Raw genomic sequence first — 18,080 nt, 5'->3', positions numbered from 1 at the left:
TATACATTTTATTCTGCCCCAGGTGTTTCCTCACTTATGGTAACGTTTCCTCAGTTCCTGGTTTTAACGAGTATTACTTTTTTTGTGTGTCAAAAATCGGGGGGGTGGGGGGCTCTCTTTAAATTCTCCAAATGTGTTTTTTTTTGTCCATTATAGGCAGACATCTTGCTTACCAATATCTGAAAGCAACTTAAAGCAGATCAATGATAAATAGCATTACAGCTAAGCCAAAAAAAAGGTATTTTTGGTTTTAGGCTGAACTGTCCCTTTAATAATGTAAAACTACTTGCACTGTTTTCAATCATTAGCTCAAACTCTTTTGCTTAATCGCAGCAGACAAATGACAGTTACACTGTATGAAACCTGGCCAGCACCAAATAACAGGAGGACAACATTAGGAACTACTTAGTGAGAAAAGTGGAGCATTCAGCATCTAAAAGCCAGATATCTCCCCCTGTGGAGGCCAAAAGAAGAGTGACTAATAGATTAACATTCATCAGGTGGCCAGAAACAACACATGACTGCTAATGTTACTCTGTGTCTGCAGGACATGTATAAAGGCTCCCTTTTCAAACGTGTTTGCCTTATCAGTGATGGGTAAACAGCTTGTTGCCGCTTTTCACAGCAGACATTTTTACTGGGCACAGCAGGAAAACTGCAGGTGAAACTAATTACATTAACGATGGCTTTGTTCTGTTCAAGTGACTCAAAGAAGCAATGTCAATGAGCCAGCATGCACACCTCCAGAACTCTGAAACCGACATTTTTATTTTTCACATGTGCTTTTCCTTTGGCTTTTCCCACTGTGACATGTTGAAATGCCTTCAGTAAAAATGGACAATTAATGCAGGTTTCAGGAGAGTGCCCGTAATTCTGTAGCAGTATTTTCATTATTTTTTTCTTTCAATAAGTGGATCTGTGGACTATAAAGCAGAATGCAAGGTTAGTTGCAAAACAAATCTGACTTTGTTAAATTATTAAAATGCTACTTTATTTTAAACATGCGCCACAGGCAAGTCAGTGGAAATCCTTCAGGGGAAGTTTAGGTCACCCAAAGGTGACTTGTGATTTAGAAGTTCCAGAGGTGGCTCCTTAAGTAAAGGGTGTTTGTCCCCACAATGTCTACTGTAGCTGCTCCTTTAGAGACGTCAAGCACACTAACTTTTGCCTGCCCCTGAGGTGTGTCACTCCTGGCTTCCTTTCTCTGTTGGAATGTGTGCATGTATGCGTGTCTAATGAGTGAAGAAACAAATCCTCCACTTGTACTGTGTGTGGTGTGCAGATTCAAGTGTTTTTCTTCTCATCAGGTCTCAACAACGTAATCCCTGATCCTGTTTCATGCATATGGTGCTCTTGATCAAAGGCAAATTACAGCACACCTCATAGTGAGAATAATGCTGTTTTCAGAGTGACCCGTGCACTCTGAAAGCTGCCTTGTACTAAAACAATGAAATAGTTATACTGTCATAAGAAATGCATGTGGAAAAGTCGGCTTTGCCTGTTGCACTGCTGAATGATTCATTTCATACTTTGTATGAGGCCATTTGGTCAGGGTTATTCAAAGACCAAGATACTGTCCAGACCCTCAGACCAGTGTTTTTATTCTAAACCTTTTCAAACAAAATTAAAAAAAAAACAAAAAACCCTCAGTTTTCTGAACAATATCGACACTTTTGCAGTGTCCTTGTTCAGTCTGTATGAAGGCATGGCAGTGAACTTTTTTATAAGCAGGTGTTTTGAGTCAGTTCTAATGGATGTAGCCTCCAGGTCTAAAAAGTAGAGGCAATATGGAAATGCCTTAAAATTGCACTCTGGGGTGCCTTGTCGCTCGGCTGGTAGAGCTGGCGCCCCATATACAAATGCTGTATCCTTACCAGTTGTGCCCCCCTCTCTCTTCCCCCTTTCATGCTTAAGCTGTCCTGTAAATAAAAAAGCCATAAAAAAAACATATTTTTTAATGCAGTATTTCAAATGACCAGCAGGGGGTGACTCCACTGGTTACAAAAACAGGTCTTGTTGTATAGAGGTCTGTAGAAAATTGCCCTACATCTCACTTGATTTATCACCTATAATTTCCCAGTGAGTTTATTGACTAAATAATGTTCCCTATTTAAGAGCAAAACAAACAAAAAAGCAGAGTATTTTTATGACATGGCTTCCTTGTGATTGACAAGTCACTACCTACTACCACTACTACTAATTTGGCAGTCACAGTGACATATCCAGTGCATATTCATAGCACTGTGAATACTGTTAAATAGATGTAAACTTTTTTTCTGGGTGTTGTCTGTTTGACCCTCTGACAGCATGTTTTTAGCTCATGAAAGTCAATTTAATGGCTGCTTAAAATATCTTGTACAGTGTTCTGTTATTCAAAAGACACTTTCAGGAGATGTCTGTTTAACCTGTCAGGTATTTACATTTTTTAAGCCTGCTTTTTGGTTGACCAAATTAGCATCCTAATTAGTATCACAGTGCAATGTCTATTACAGATGCACCTCACTAATTTTGGTTCTCAGTCAGATCCATCCCTTGCTCCTCCTTAGCTCTACCTTCTTGTCCAAATTTGGTCACATCTTTTCTCCAAAATTCAAGATGGCGACAGCCATTATGCCAAACTCAAGGCTTCAAAACTGTAGTCCACAAACAATTGAGTGACATCATGGTAATTACCTCTACTTTTTTTTTCTTCTTTTTTTTAAGCACCCAGCAGACCAGGACGCCCACATCCATGATCACCACCATGCAGATGACTTGGTGCTCAGTCCACTAGGTGGCGTTCTCATTTCCTACCAACCCACGAAGGCCCCCTAACCTGAAGTAAGTACTTCTTTTAAACCAACCATGCTCTTTCCCAAAATCAAATCCAGTCATGTGTGTGCCAACCTCTGAAAATGCTGAATTGCTAAAGACCCCAGTTTATTGACTGGTCAGTTGAGGCTGGCTCCAAGAGCAATGCGATCCCCATAGACTTCCGCACTAAAATGCCCAACTTTACAGCAAAAATAAACATCTTTACAGCCTCGTGCCAAAAATGGTTTGGTCTCTATAGCTTATTTTCACATACATGTCACTATGTCAAGTAGCCCTCCTGCTCTGTGCTGAGGTCACTGGCCCCATCCTATTAGTTCCCATGTCATCAAGACCATAATAATGTATTGTGTGTGTGTTATCACTCCACACTGTGTGTCTGTATTGTCATCACACTCAGAGAGGAAATCAGCCATGTGTTCAGCGTGGGTGTACAGGCAAACATGCTTCAAAGATCTCCTTTCCTTTCAGCATAAATTCTTTTTTTTCGATTTTTGACAATGTCAGGTTAAATATTGATGCTCTGAAGTTGCTTCAAAGGAGTTGTGGATGGGGGTGGGGGGGTGTTACTTTGGCAACATATAAAAGGGAATATTGAGATTTTTTAAGTGGGTGAGGAATTTTAGAAAAGACAAAAGATCTAATCTTGTCTTACTTTACCAGTTGTAACAGTTATGTCCAAATAAAATAAAATTGAAATGGGTTTTAGCCAAGATTTTTTATGTACATAATTTGATTTATTAGATCTGAGTATTATATAGAAGCATAGACACAGGAGATTGTGGACCTTGGACCACTCGCAGTTCAAATGATGTGGACTGAATTTACAAATACCAAATGTTTTGCGTGACGCTACGTCTCAAGGCTAAATTATTTTATGCATGCACTGATAACAACACCTGCAGTGCATTAGTAGTCAGAGAAAACCAAACGGGGATCAGAGGACATTTTGTGAAAATCAATATCACTGTGTCTATGAATAAATTCACGCGTAACCTCCATACATAAATGAAAACCTCCTGACACATTTCTGAATGCACAGCCTGCCTCATAAATATTTATATTTGACAAAGGCAATGCAATTGACATCCAAATGTGAACATTTCAACTGCAACAAATGTATGAGTAACTGTTGTGGTCTGATGTGAATGCACAAATTGAATCTCTCTCTACACATTGTATAAATCTGTATCACGATATTATGCAGTAGTGGTAGTTTGTTGTGATGAATATTATATGAGTAAGAATGTATCCTATGTAGGAAACCATTAGCTGTTTACAGTCTTTTATATTGCCAGTGGACATGTCGATGTCGATTTTCTGTTTGGCATTCAGTTGAACTAGAAAATTGTTATACGACTTGAACAGATCTGCCACCATTGGCTGACACACATCATGTGATTTGTTGAACCGTGACAGCAGGACCACAGTCTTTGGCTCAGGTGTTTGGGAAATGGCATCTGGTTGTAAACAGGAGCAGGAGCGCTGCTGCAGAAAGCTGCTGCAGTCTGCTCAGGGATGTGACAAAACATTTGGTCCAGTGGCTCTGAGATGCTGACTGTGGCAGCTAGTTGGCCATTGGGTGTCTTAGTGACATGATGTTGGTGTTTTATAAATATACTATGCAGGAAATGTTAATTACTTTTTGTAAAGACAACATTCAGATTTGGCCCTTCCTTCATACACTGCTTTTACTTAACACTGCAGGCTGCTATGGTAGGATTGCTGCATTTGTTTAATGAAAAAGTAGATACTTTAAGCTAACCTGTCTGTCCAACAGAAAATAGGCCAACTTCATGTGGCTCCCCATTCTCTCCAGTGCTGGCCAATAAAAGTGAAAGACCTGGATTTGAGTTTTTCCAGCACTTTGTCTGATGTTTTAGTAACTTTCTCCTGGATGTGCTCTGCTATTACCTGGTCACTATCCAGCTGGCAACAGACATCAATATGACGTTAGAAAGACTTTGGACTAAAATTTGACTGGAATGAAAATCGTGTCAATGATATTTTAAATGTTTAACAACATTAGAATTTAACACTGTGTGGACAATAACATTACATTTTGCAAATGCTGGGTTTTGGTTACCACACTTCATGACTAAATGCTCTTATTCTACGTCAAGAGGATGCTGTCAGGAAATGTTTATAAGTTGTTGAATTCATCAGTATTCTACGTAAAATTGATGTTTACGTCAGATGTTGTCATGACATTGAATTTTGGTCACCTGTCTTAACAACCTCAATTCCATCTCTGGTCCCAAACTAACAAAAACATAAACATAACTAGTAACAATATATAGATACAAATGCAAGTAAAACAATCAAAATGTATTGAACATGTCAAGTTAAAAGTGATCACAGTTCTGCCCACCGCTGCCCAAAGGTTGCAGCACAGAAATGTATCAAAATGCAGCAAAATAAGAAGAAAATATGGGCTTAGGGCAGAGTCTCTGCATATAAATACACTGCCACAAATTTCTAGTGAGTCATACATTATGAGTCTATACAGTGTTTTTAAGGAAAATTCTCCATAGTCAACTTTAAAGAAGCAATCTTCTTAAATTACAGACCTTTCTGTAAAAAAAGCTCTTGCTGATGGGCTGTTGCATCTCTAATTGGTCCCTTGACTGAAAGAACAATTCTGGATGGCCAAAGGAGTAAAGAGAGTAAAAGCTTTCTAGTAGTTTGACCCAGCTGATGCTCAGGACTCGGCTGAAGAGGGTTCATGATCGTCATCCTGAGTGGATGAGTGCTGCTTCTCTTTATCACTGATGAGGAGGCAGAAGGGGAGGAGAGGTTTGATCCCGAATGAGCTCCTAGGATACTTCAACAAAACTTCAAAGAAGAGAGGTTGGTTTGGGACACAAAACCACAGTTGAAAAAGTACCGCAGAACAGTGTAATTTAATTTAACCCCAAAGAGTATTTATGAGATACTCTTAATTAGGTTATTCTGATCATTTAAAATGGAGCATGATATTTACACAGGAACAACTGGAGATAAGTAAAGTAAACACTCAGGTAAAATTATTGTATTCATGTATTGAAATGACAATGGTCTAGTAAAAAATGAAGTGCAGACACAAAAGTGTGCTTTAACAATATGTATTTTAATCAGAGTCATTAGGTAAGTCATTTTTACCACACATAACAGGTAAGAACCAGCCGTTTATTCTGGCAATCTGATTTGCAGAATAAATTACTTATTTAGAAATATTTGTCATATTCTTCATCAGTGGATGTATTGTAATGGCTTGGCATTTGTGAGTAATGTGTTTTTGTTCAAATGTTAACATCTTGTGTCGCCATTATTTACGCCCCATGGCCATTGAAATGTTGCCATGGTTTCCATTATATAACCCAGTGCCTTGAGAAAAACAAATAGTAATATGCTTCACACTTCCTAATTATTTCCACTCCTTCCTCTGCATAATTTAAGGGGCTACAATTACTATACACTGAGGACATTTTTTTTTACCTCCACCAAGGAAGTTATGTGTTCAGTGTGGTTTGTTTGTTTGTCAGCAGGATTATGGGAGAACTACCAGCCCAAATTTCATGACACTTAGTGAAATAATGTAGCACAGGCCAAGGAAGAACTCACTAAATTTCTCTGCACTTTGCACTAATTATATTTCACTTTCATTACATTGCGAGACAGCATTTTGGCCTTGGTGAAGGTCTGTGCTCTCTGAGTGCTCTTCTAGTTAGGTGCGTGTCACAAACATCAAATGACAGTACCTATACAGTATCCTCTTAAAGTTACAGTATCCTCTTCTTGACCTGTTCTGAGGACTAAATAAGATTAAATTTCTTGGGGTGTACTGCATCAGACTTCATTGAAAAAACAAACAGTAATTTTACCTTGCTGAACACAAGAGCTGCTGGGATACCACTGCCTCGATCAGTTAGTTTGTGTTATTTTAGAACTTTGGTGTTTTAAGGGGTTAGTTAAAATTTACTAAAAATTTTGGATTCTCTCTTCATCAAAGGCATACAAGAAAATATTCAACATAACACAAGGTGAGTAAATGATATACATAGTCACTGAGGGGTGAGTGACACTTTTGAAAAAATAGACCTGACACTAAAGATCCAAAATCTTTCAAAGACATGTGACCAAAACAAGAACTTATGATTGTTGCTAGAAATTATAAAGAGAATGTAAATTGCAAAATAATACTGATGTCCTTAGCACAAAAACATTTGTGCTAAGGACATCACATTATAAAGCAAAAACATACCAAATGTAATAATAATAATAATAATAATAATAATAATAATAATAATAATAAATAAATAAATAAATAAATAAATAAATAAATAAATAAATAAATAAATTAATTAATTAATTAATTAATTAATTCATAATAAATCTGCAATTACTTGAAATAAAAATAGGTATTTAGCCCCATTTGGCTCCATTCAGTGTTATGAGCTTTATAGTAAATACAGCTGCTTTCCCTTCCATGTCATCATAGAGAAGATCTACTGTTCATTTAAATAATAACATATAAGTACATGTGTTTGTGTTTCAGCAGCACAACATTGGTGCACAACATTCATGTACTGCATGTGTCCCACAGTGTCATCTGGTGGCCAGTTTAAGACCTCACACTCTAACATCACCACTCACTGGAAGCTGTCAGAACCAACAGTTCACAGAGTCAACAAACCACTTCCTGTGGCAGACATACCGTCACCTCGTGCGCTATAACTCACAGCCTTGAGTGTGACTGATGCTCTAAAATGAGAGCAATCTGCCATTTTCTGCCCTCATTCCCCATTATAAAGCAGCGAGTTTCCTGCCAGGGTGTCACACATCCAACATCTGAGGCCAAGGACTCTGTCAGAGAGAGACGGATCAATATGTCAGCAGAGGAATTTGTGTGTTGATGTCCATGTGTGTGTTTGTCATAGTCAGGGTCAGGAGGAGATGATGGTCTGAGGCTTCTTTGTTCATGGTATTGATTGAGTCTTACAGAGAGTGAGCTGATGTCACGCAGCACAATGCTGGCTCAGGGTCGCTGATGTTGAGGTGAAACGCCCTCTACTGTTGCTGGGATGAAACAGGTTAAGAGGGTTTACACAATGAGGCTGAATTCTTTGTTATAAATACTGTTGGGTGAATAGATCTTTTTTTAGGTGTGAATTGAAATGTGAGCACACAGTTTTTTTTCTCCTTGTATTTCAAAGAATATGCATCATCCTGAAATACTGAATAAGTGCTAAACTTCCAAGTGATTTATCTTGCTGTACTGATGAGATGAGTGGATAACTCTACTCGGAGGAGTTAAGTGTACTTTCTTTGCTTTTTTGAAGGGAGCTCTGCGCCCCTCCAAACACACATTTGCCTACTGCCGAAGGTTTTGTAAGGCCTGTGAGACTGACAGATGATTTACTGAGTGTTATAAAAAGTCTCCCAGCAAGGACACAGAAAAGATGGGAGGCCCTGCGTGGGCCGACTCACTGTTTCGTACATGACTCACGTCCCTCCCTATACGCTACATGCCTGTCCAACAAACACGCTCACACACAAACACATGGTTTGCTTTCAAGTTCGAGTTACTGCCTGACCACCGCATGATGCATTTTTGCATAGCCCTTTATGCATCACAACATCAAAGTACCAGCTCATCTATAGCATGGCAGAGTTAAACACAGGCTGCAGGGGCTGGACACAGAGTCATCAGCAAAATCTAGCACAGAAATATGCTGAGCCGACACAAGTTAAGTGTTTTCTCATGGCCCCTTTTCACGATCATTTTCCTCTTTTAACAGCAGCTCCTCTGTAATAACCACACTGCAGGAGCTGCAAAAGCTGTAGTTAACAACGAAGATTTGTGTTGAAGCCTCTATTACAGAGCCCCATACAACACAATGAGGTTGTGTTGCTGTGTACGCTCCACACAGAGTCAACAAAACATGATACTATTGTTGAAATTAACTGGCTTAATTTAGTCCCAAATGTGTGGCTTTGGCATATATAATTGAGCCGCGACATTATCTAATGTACACAAACTGAATTGCTTTTGCAGGGCAGGGCACACACACATAGTCGATCTCCACCGCAGGGGGAGTTTCAAGGAGATCCACACAGCATGCTAATAAGCCTGCAGTCAGCCAAGAAAAACACAAATCAGATATACATCTGCGTTTTGACCTCGCCACTGGCCTGTAGCAGAAAACAAAGTAGAAATAATAAGGTACGTTCGGAATAAACATTTCTACAAACAATGCTGTTTTGTGTGGCCTGATTATTGTCAGCATGTCTGAGCTGTCGAGAACTAGTTGCTTTTTGGACTTTTTGTTTTTTGCATAGCACTCAGTTGTATAGTGGCACCAAACAGTCCTGAGACTCTCCATGCTCTCTGTTTTAGGACAACTTCTTTGTTACAGTAGAACAAAGGCTGTTTGGCATCTCGAACAAAGACAGGCACGCTTTGAGTTGACTGTGGTGGCTGTAAACTTCCTGTTAGTTACAGTGAGCTGTTGTGGAGCAGCTGACCAGTGAACTGCTTTTGAGTGGGCATGCAAAGGCGGTCATTACAGAAACCCAGGCTCCACTCCCAGTAAAGTAGACTGCTACAGCTGGAAAGGTAGTGATGCCAAAGTGATTTTGTATTGTAAGAAGAAAGCAGTGGCCTAAGCCTGTAACTTTTAAGCCCTCCAAATTTATTGTATATATTATATTTATTTTTTACCACTTGGGGGCATTGCAACAAGCTGTGAACACAGCATTGACATATTATCACCACATACAGCTGATATGGCTGTTATGTTAGTAAACAGTTGCTGTTCTGTGTCGCATCCAGCCCACAAAAAAAAAAACTGCTGCGCTTTGAAGCCAATTTTACATAGTGACCAAAAGTGGAATTATAACATTCCAGTCTGTTATGTGAGGCAATATGGCCCAAAATGACTTTTTCTCATAGACTTGCATTGTAAAAGACACATATGTAAATCAGTGGATAAAGATTTTTGAGTATCACAACCCCCGTGAAATAACTCGTTTCACTTTGTGATTTTCCATGCGGCGCCATAACACTTTGAAAGTCTAGAAGAACTGCAACAATTTTATCCTCATTCCAGTTAGCGGAGCACTAAACCCGAGGTTAGCCACTCAGCTGGCAAAGTCTTGAATGAGCTTGCTCTTGACCTCACAATGCGGAAGATCCAAGTTATTTCATACCATGGAAACCAAGCTTTTGTGACATCATGTGCCTAAGCAACTTTAATATAAATGAACAGGCCCCGCCTCCAACACTATATCCAGCTCTCTTTATACATCCATGGTTGCATCCAGCAGATTCCAAACAAGGTCAGTATACATTTATTCATATTTCTGAATGCTAAATAAATGCAAGTTAAGTAAGTTCCCACATTAGCTCTGTTTTGTTCTCCAGCTAGTCCTGAGGAATATATCTGACTCTTAGGCTGTTAAACACTCCCCAGTGTTTACCAGTTAGTTTTGAGCTTTTTCTGCCTGTCATGCAGGTTTTGCATTGTTGGTAAGATTTTTCACTGAAAAGAGTTGCATGCTGTGGCCTAAAGAAAAAGTTAATGAGAGACTTGAGAGTGAATAAAAATAAAAAAAATAAAGTGGCACACAGAAGTAAGACAATGAGCTGAGAGACGCCAATACACTTTGCAAAGTAGCCTATAGGGGAATTGCTGAGTTGGGTCTTCACTCTTTGTAAACCAAGGAATACTAAGGGAGCATTTCAGCATGACTGACTATAATTTCGAATGGTAACTGTTGGTGACTTTACCTAAAAAGATGACTGTTTACAGCAGCAAGCTCTGTTTGAACCCACTGTAGCCTACCTACCAAGCACCAAATGGCAGAGAGATAATATTAGTGACTAGCTGGTGAACGCAGAAGCATTTAGCAACTCAAAAACCAAAAACCAACAAGTTTTATTAAGTTGGAGTGACCATAAATGGCAAGAGGGTAAATATTGGACTTTAACCTATAAAACAGCGAGAAACATGACTCCAAATGACTGCTAGTGTTTTTCTTTGTCTAATAAGACTCAAGGGAATTGTTTGCTTTTTGCTACTAACATTATACATGTCAGATGTGCCTGATGTTTAGCTTTCTGTTTAGTTTTGTACCCTAGTGGCCAAAATGACTAATACAACTTTAATCTTTTGCAGCTTTAATAAGGTGCATCCTTAAAATCGATGCTGTTTCCTCAAGCCTTTCACCTGCATGTGATGTGAGTATAATTACCCTCCAGCTTTAATAGTATGGACCAAAATAAATCAATTCAGTTTTAATTCCCAAGAGAAGCAGGTTTCAGTCCTCAAGGGGCAATAGATGAGTCCAGAGGTAAGACAATGCAGTTACCTGACATTTCTCATTAATCTTCCCTTCCTTTTCTGTCTCCACAACCACTGAGAACATCTTCAATCACTGTGATTTGTGAGTCCAATGCTGAAAACAACACAATCCATGAGGTTGTATCTCAATGACAAATGTCCTTGAATATGTGATGTGTGATATTTCATGTGTTTGACAACTCACAGTACCAATTTTCAACATTGGGATGAGGACAATGATGATCAATAGCCTGTTGATATCTTGGTCTCTGTATTTCGCTCATTGGATAAAATAAGGTGGAATTATCATCAGTGGTAAATAGACTGTCAGAGGCCCACAGGCACTGTATAAATACACGAGGCACCAGCCAGGAGAGCATTGACTAAGTCCAAATTTACTGCTGAGTTTATCATTATTATCCAAATTTACTGCTGAGTTTATCATTATTATGAGCCTGTTTTATCACCTGAGACGCCAGCAGAACAGTCTGTCTGATCTACCTAATGCTAATCTTACGAGGGAAACCCTTGTAGTGTTGTTATAGAGGTACAGCAATAAAGCGAATGGCAGGGAGACAGAGATGGCAATGGAGATGGAATGAAAGCCAACATAATATTTTAGGTCCATTTTGGGAAGTCATTGTCACAAAGGAAAGTTTTTGTATTGTGCATTTGAAGACGTAGAAGGCTCCTACAGGAAGACTGACTTGTGTCAAAGGGGTGGAAGATAACTGGAAAAGGAGGGGGGGACAGTTTTAACCATAAATCGTGACTGATCTCCGTCAGTTGGGAAATATTAAAAACTTCATGTACAAAGACAGGAAGAACAAACAGGAGTGTTTCCTGCTTCTGTTTACTAGTTGTTAACATGAGCCAAAAAATATTTGATTCATAGGATGTTCTCTTGAGCAATAAAATGTTAATAAATGATGACCCACACCTGCACGGAGGCATGCGCACTGGATGGGAGTCAATGTGTGTCGAATGCCAGGCCAGATCGATGGGCTTTGTGTATCTGTGTGTGTGTATGTGTGTGTTCCTTCCATGAATTCTTCGCTGCTCCGTATCGCATCCTCTGTGGGTAAGTGTGAGTAAGCACTTGTGTGTCAAGGATGTGACGTCTCACAGGGAAGGGATGAATGAAGATTTTGAAAGGGTGTGTATTTGTGAGCTGCCCCAGGGAGGGAAAACGTGACCTCCCATCACACCCGTACACCCCACCCTGTCCTGGACAATGCAGGGGGTGGTGGGCTGGTGATTAACAGTAGAGAACATGGGCTCTGTCATACCTGGAGTAGCCGGATGGGTTGTGTAAAATGCCGGTGAACTTAGACGTGGACTTCCCCATGAAGCTGGACTGGGAAGTGCATCCTGGAAGGAGCCTTGGAGCCGCAAAATCAGGGTGGGAGGGGGCTAGACAGAGTGCAAGTGGTAATTTATAAGTCCTGATTCCAAAAATAGAAAGAGACTGCATGTTCTGATTAAAACTCTGTCTTGAATTCTGTTCTTTTAACAGCATTCTTTGGATAAACTGAGGCCATCTTTGTCATTTTTTTAAAAAAAAAAGGCTGAGCTGGCTGGTGCCTCAGTTGGGACTGAGGGGCAGAGCTGACCAGCAGTCCCAAGGACGTGACAGCTCCCCTGAGCAGCATGACACAGTATGTAGTAAGAGAGGGTCACACAGAGGGACCAAGGATGTAAGCCACGCCAGTTCTGTGGGAAAACAGCACTGAGCATGCTCCGAGACCCCTGTTGAACCAGCCTCTCCACAGTCTGACGGGGGATTTCTTCAGGGAGAGACCCCAGAGGACGCTCCACTGCTTCGCCTGCTGTGCAGAAGAAAATAGAAAATCACACAGACAATCACAGTCTGTCTTTTCGTTTTTCTCACACAGTATTTTCATGTGAAAGATACAATCCTTCCTGTTGTTTAACTGACAGATTAAACATAGATCTTGTAAATTTCAGAGCATGTGTGAGTGCATCGTTATGTACATGCTTGCATAATTTTTTGTAATGCTGTAATGTTTATTTGTCAAACTCTTTTTGTCTGTGTGTGCCAAACATGTAGACACTTCTATACAGAGGACAATAAACCTGGAGTGACACTTCCCAGACTCACAGTGAATCCTCCGTTCCTGAAGTGTGCGTGCAACCCTGCGTCTGGCTGGATTTTTCCCGCCCATACTTCACCCTGCTGACGTTGCAGGCCTGCGAACGCTCTCTGGCACTCGAGTGCTGTGACGTTGGCTGAATTTAGGAGTTTATAAATGTGCTCTGGCTATTCCCAGTATTACAGAGTCTGACGCAAGAAAAGCATTAGTGTGACGTCGCTGCATTTATGGTAGCTATTAGAGCTACTGTTTTACATGTGAGTTATTTTTGTTCTCTCCTAGGTTTGACTTGTCCTTCAGTTCGAAGTAATTCTCTTCACTTATTTATAGGAAATCTCATATATAAACTTATTGACTTTCTGTATTAAAATTTGTAGATTCTCTTACATTTTTAATATGAAGCCTAAAGATATTTATAAAGGTGGATACAGCTCTCAAGAAAGACAAACTAAGGAAGCAGCTAAGGCAACATTCATTTATGAAACCTCCCAACCCCTAAAACATGCACTAACTTGAGCATTTTGTCTGTACAAATGCATTCCGTCTTTTCCTACATACACACTGGCTTTGTCTTGCCTTTGTATATTCGGGTAAATGACCCCTGCGCGCCCCCAGCTGACCCTCAGACTGACCTCTGTCTGGTAGTGATGATGTCAGACACAGAGGTCACCAGGGGTTATCACAACCGGCTATCAGAGCAGTTTGGGACTTGAGTGTTTGAACGCTCCCACTAGACTGACAGTGGTCAAATAAGCCACTCCATGCTAACTCAGCATCCCCCTTCAAACACACACACACACAAACACACACATACACACACACACACAGGATGAAGTCGCGCTTGAGCACTAACAGAGCTCCAGATTCTGGAGCTAACCCTAAATGGGTGAGTGTGGGTGAGTGTGTGTGTGTGTGTGTGTGTGTGTGTGTGTGTGTGTGTGTGTGTGTCTGTCTGTGTGTGGGGTGGGGGGGTGTAGTGAAGTCTGTAGGCAGCTTTAGGCTTCACACTCTAAAAGGCTTTTTTATTTGACCTGTGACCTTAATGATCTGTAACTCCAGTGGTGGAGCCCTCTTTAGATGTAAGTTAATGATCTTTGCCAGGAGCCCTCAGATGTTATGGTGAACTTGTAGAAAGCTTACGGGGATGATTTTTAGGGTGGTTGGAGATGGTTGAAGCTTCTCAGGGTCATCAGGTTTTGTTAACTGGGGTCTTTGAAGTTCTGGGCATTAGGATTCTCAATTCACAGACACAGTTTCACTTACAGCCTAAAGTAGCAGCAAGTTTTACATCTTAGAGCAACATATAAAAAGCACAACCTTGAAAAGTTTGTTGCTTTTAACAGCTGCACAGAAGTGTACGGTACTGATGGTTTCATTACAGGTGGCACTAGCTGGCAATTGTCTGCCCTTGTTGGCTATATTTTGACCAATTTAGCATGTTTAAATGGCCTCAAAGAAAAAGAAGTAAGGAAACGGCTAAAGCCAAGAGGCTGTAAGACCAGAACAAACTTTGTCATAATGTGTAAGATTGTGGTTTTAGCTATTGATCTCTTTGTGTTTTTGATCACTAACCCATGGTAAATATCCTTTTGTTCTGTCAACACCTGGTTGTGTTGTTAATGTGCTGACTGGCTTTCCCTTGTTGAATGACATATACAGACCACCACAGCCTTCCAATATGGAAAGCTATTTCCTCCTTTCACACAGGCGAAGAACATTATGTGCTAGCTGGCTTCACGCCTAACGCAATGTCTCGCGTCGTGTTACTTGCACGTATAAGTATTTTGGAGAATTTGCAAAAATTTGCCCTCAACAGCTGTGGTTGTGCTAGCCTGGAGAGGCAGCTAACGGCTTACTTGGCTTGCAATAAAGCACAATAGATAGCAGGATGTAGACACAGAGGACCCCGTGCCCTGAAGTAGAGTGAATCAAGATTCTCACTATTATTTGTCAGACTGTCACAGCAGCACATCACATGACCTCCATTGTTTACCTTCCACAATAAAAGACCAACTTAAATTACTCAGAGCATTTTGATAATGAGCAACTCAATAAAAATAACTTACTCTCTGAGCCCTTCAAGTCCTTATTTGTTCTGTCTCTCACAATAAATTACTGACGCTGAGTGTTGCTTTGTGTGTTCACAGACAGCAACATAGTTTATCCTTTCTTTCTGAATCATGGTAATTTCAGGAGAATCTCAGCCAGATCTTAATGTTGATAGGCTTTCGTGACACAGCATCACGTGAATTTCTCGATGGTGCTGGAAATGACTGTGTTGATGCAGGGATCAAACATCATGAGACGGAGCAAGAGTTACAAATGGAGTGAAAGTGAAGATATTTTCTTGCGTCATTTAACTTTGTGCCTCTGGTAAATGGATTCATGCTGTGGTAACCATGTCACATGAGAATCACAGGCGAAGTAAGTTGCGAACAGTCGGCCTTCAATGCTAGAAGTTCTTTGATGTCTGTGTGTCCGAGCCTTTAAGCTCTCACCTCAAACTTGGGTGAACGAAAACAGGCTATTTTTGTCAAACTAAAAGCCTCATGAGAGACCTGACACAAAAATATCCCTGTGGTATTCACATTTAAAAAATGTATTAACCCATATTATAAACATAATTGTCTTTGCTATCATTGCATCACTGTTCAGTTGATTCTATAAAAAAAGCTATATAAAATCTCTGCAGTACCATGAGAAGAAAGATCTGTTGCATTCAAAAATAATTTGCTTTTTTTTCTTGAACTTAATTGAATTTAACCAAAATCCAGCAGCAGTTCTAATACATTAGCCTACAGGCAGGACTACAGACTGGATTCTTGAAATACTGAGATCTAATGTCCAAATTCTTCTCGAGAAGATTTTCATAAGCCACCAACTAAAGTTTTCTACTTTTTAAATTCATTTAACATTTATATTGCATTTTCTATCAATTTGATTTCCCTTTGGATGTAATTTTTGGCGGAGGATAGTAAATTCTTTTAATTTTTATTCCGTTTTTTAGTTGAAACAGTCAACTCTAGTCTAAATAAATATGAGAATTAGCATTTAAAATGCTGAAACCTGTAATCTCCCCACATCTCCAGAAATAAGACCAAGGGTCTATGTCTGTTTTACCACAGCATACAAAGTCCAATGATGCAAGAAAATATCTCCATTTTCACTCCATTTGTACATCTTGCTCCGTTTTATGATGTCTGATCCCTGCATTTTCACAGTCATTTCCAACACCGTAGTTTCTGTTAATTCTTTAACGTCTTTTTGTCTGCTGTAAACCTGGCAGGAAAGGTAGGGCAGAGAGGAGGGAAAAAAAGGGTGAAACAGAAAACATCTCTTTTATCCAGCTGTCGGGCTGTTAATTAGATGGGAGAGTGTTTTGATGAAGGCACATTCCCTGGATGTTCAAGCTATCAGTTTGGTACAATGGGGCCAGGAGCACAAGCCGTAGGGGGTGAGTAGGAGGTTTGTGTGTGTATGTGTCAGTGTGGTGTGTGTATGTATGCGTGTACATGCAGGGGGATCTGAAGCCTTGTGAGATTGAAGACAGAGACCCTGAAAGGGGGGAGGAGATGGAGGAGGTAGAGACGTGATCAGAGTGAGAACTCTGATCAATCTGAATTTGCAACATCATTATTTCCCTCTTTTATCAGTTTTCCACTTTCCTCTATTCTTTTTCTCTCTGCATTAGGTGTGGCTTAATATTCATTGTTACGGTGTCTAGGATTAAAATTGCTGCCTGCATACTTTTCCCTTCACTAGCCCACATGTGCTCTAATTCTTCTCTTCTCATAAAATGACACCTGTACATTTGTCTTTTGCTCTTTTTATTAGACATATGGTGTGAACGCTTGTCTCGTATTTGCAGCCATAAGGTATGAAAAGTTATAATGAAAAGAAGAGTGCACTGAGAAGCTCTTTGAAGGTGTGACAGATCTGTCTATAAACCTTTTAGGAAATCATTTCTAGAGAGGATGAAAAGGCAGTAAAATCAGAATTCATAGTTGCTTTTATGGGAAAAATGGATATTTGGGGAGATTTTCTTTTGGCTTCCTTGAGCTGCTTTTACAAAGATTGTGCTATAACGCTGCCACAAAGTCCTTTCTTTTTACCGCCCTTGCATTTTTACACAGAATTAAATGACGGAAGCATCATTCTGTTCCTGATTATACACTACATCCCAGCATGCTGCAATTAAAAGAGCCATGACCGGTGTGACATGTAACACAATGGCATTGGTCTCTCGTGTGACATATAACATACGCGTTGGCAGTGCTTTCTGAACAATAAAATGGCACAACAAGTCAATCTCAATCATTTACCATCTCTTTCATATGCCAACTGATCTCCTCTCCTCCGAAGGTAAGGAGCTCACAAATCTCCTTGTTTGCTTAGTTTGTGGTCATTTACAATCGCTGTTCTGTGAATTAGCTTCTAATTGCTACAGGTGCTTTTTAATTCAGAGAGGTCGCCTTCTTAATATGTAATCAAAACATCACACCTCCTGACCCATAGTCATGTCTTTTCAACTTTACATTTTTCATAGACCTTGTTACGGTGCTGTCACTACGTCCATTCCCGGCTCAGAGGTGAAACCACTCTGTCCCCGCTGTCCACAATCAGATGTCATATAGCCTACAGAACAAAGAGGCAGCATAACGGTGTGATAATCCCACCTTGAACAGGCAGTGTAAAGGTAACCTTGCAGAGTGTTAGATGAAAACCACTCTCAAGAAGGTACAGCCAAGGAGCTTTGCTTAGCATAAAGACTTAAAGCAGGGTAAAAAAGCTAAACTGTAAACCCTTGTTTGTTTATTTTAATACAAAAAGG

The 18,080-nt window shown here is 40.0% G+C and overlaps 1 long non-coding RNA gene across 1 annotated transcript in view; it reads left to right on the top strand.

The window, feature by feature from the left end:
* Positions 1–724: 724 nt before the first annotated feature.
* The window catches only part of LOC148190175 (uncharacterized), a 33,346-nt gene continuing 15,990 nt past the window's right edge, over positions 725–18,080 (top strand). The window contains exons 1-2 of the long non-coding RNA XR_015775319.1: positions 725–942; positions 2,704–2,820. This is a non-coding gene — a long non-coding RNA (uncharacterized LOC148190175). The remainder of the gene's footprint in view (positions 943–2,703; positions 2,821–18,080) is intronic.

This window comes from Plectropomus leopardus, chromosome 2 (assembly GCF_026936395.1).
Source record: "Plectropomus leopardus strain MGB_pleo_1.0 chromosome 2, ASM2693639v1, whole genome shotgun sequence".
NCBI lineage: Eukaryota > Metazoa > Chordata > Actinopteri > Perciformes > Serranidae > Plectropomus > Plectropomus leopardus.
Note: the sequence above shows the minus strand (reverse complement) of the source record. Positions and strands in the feature narration are given on the sequence as shown.